This window comes from Pinus tabuliformis, chromosome 8, assembly GCF_031772625.1.
Source record: "Pinus tabuliformis cultivar Carrire ecotype Pingquan chromosome 8, CPIR1, whole genome shotgun sequence".
Taxonomy (NCBI): Eukaryota; Viridiplantae; Streptophyta; class Pinopsida; order Pinales; family Pinaceae; genus Pinus; species Pinus tabuliformis.
This window is the reverse complement of record NC_142294.1, coordinates 1,899,004,280-1,899,005,644: the sequence shown is the minus strand read 5'-3', so window position 1 is coordinate 1,899,005,644 and position 1,365 is coordinate 1,899,004,280. Positions and strand designations below refer to the sequence as shown.

General features: G+C 42.1%; 1 long non-coding RNA gene across 1 annotated transcript; it reads right to left on the bottom strand.

Annotated features, from left to right (window-relative positions):
• Positions 1-322: 322 nt before the first annotated feature.
• LOC149243991 (uncharacterized) lies at positions 323-1,154 on the bottom strand. The gene is made up of 3 exons (XR_016245815.1): positions 1,083-1,154; positions 913-980; positions 323-827 (listed from the first exon to the last, which is right to left on the bottom strand). It is a non-coding gene; the product is annotated as an uncharacterized LOC149243991 (long non-coding RNA).
• Between the last annotated feature and the right edge of the window lie 211 nt (positions 1,155-1,365).

The window sequence follows — 1,365 nt, the reverse complement described above, 5'->3', positions numbered from 1 at the left end:
GAAAACATACGAGAATGTCAAGTTGTGGATTTCGCATTCAACAGACAATATTTAACAGTATCCACTTCAGAGTATTTGCAAATTTCTAATCGGAATTGTACAATACGCTAAAAATAACCCATTACAGTAAAGATCGACAACCTTGATTTATCACAATGGAAACAGAGATAAGAACCAATCCTTTTTAAACAAAATTACCCAACAGTACATGTGTTCACAGTACATGTGTTAAATGAATGCTTAGGTGGCCAACCCCATATTGGGAAAACCGTAACGGCAAGCGGTTCAGAAAAGAGAAGAAACAGAGTAATCATATTTGAAATGCACAAATTACTGCGAAGTTATTCAAACCCTTAGATAAAGCTACATGCATAAATCCCATAATGTCAAAATATCAGTATAAGTATTGGGCTCTAGATTGGGCGCATCCGTCCCCCATCTTTCCGTTCTACAATAACCCTAAGATCTATATATCCACTGAACAGCCGTAACATTTCGGCTGGCGAGCCACCTTAACACATTGATGTAAAGAAAAATCTAACCATCCTCAATCTAAAACGAAGATTGACACCAAGAACTCGCCAGACAACCGAAGAGGAACCAACCTGTAATCGAAGGCGGTAACCATTGTGAGAACACAGTTTCGCTCCAAGGAACGTCCTCTGAGTATGTATGCATAAACCCCGCAACAGAGAGTACTTACAGACAGTTTAACGTATTAAAGTAAGCCTGAGAGTAATCGGAAGGGTATTAAGAGAGAAATGTAAATGCTGAAGAGCGAGCTTATCTGAAGTTGGAGTTGTCGAGCAGCAAGCGGCAAGTTGCACCTGAAATTGACATTTTATTACATCGAGTTCTCAAAAAAAATCAAAAGGAACCCTCTATGAAACTGCGCGAGCCTGCTTACGTTACCTCTGGTTTGTAGAACGAGCCCTCCACGCATTTCTCCAGATTCAAGAACCCGCTATTAACAGTTCCACCTGTGCAGGAGCCGAATAGAGGGTTTCAGAGAATAAACATAAGTGCCAAATGAAGGAAGAGATAACAGTTAGGCGAGATGGAGGTCGAAGGCATGTCTATACCTGTAGGCCTATTGAAGGCATTTCCGCCATTCCACCATCCGGTCACCTTATGTTGCAGAGCCGTAGCTCACCTACCTCTGAACAACCAAATGAACCTTACTTCGCCGAGAATTGCATTAACTTACCCGTCTACAATCCAAATCGTTGAAACCGTGGATCTTCTCTCGGATCCAACGGTTGAGTGATTGCCAGATGCAAGGGTTCGATATCATTTCGAACAGCCGGTCTCATCGACATTAATGCAGAACTGCGGTGCCAGTGTAAAGGAGGATTGTTGTGACAG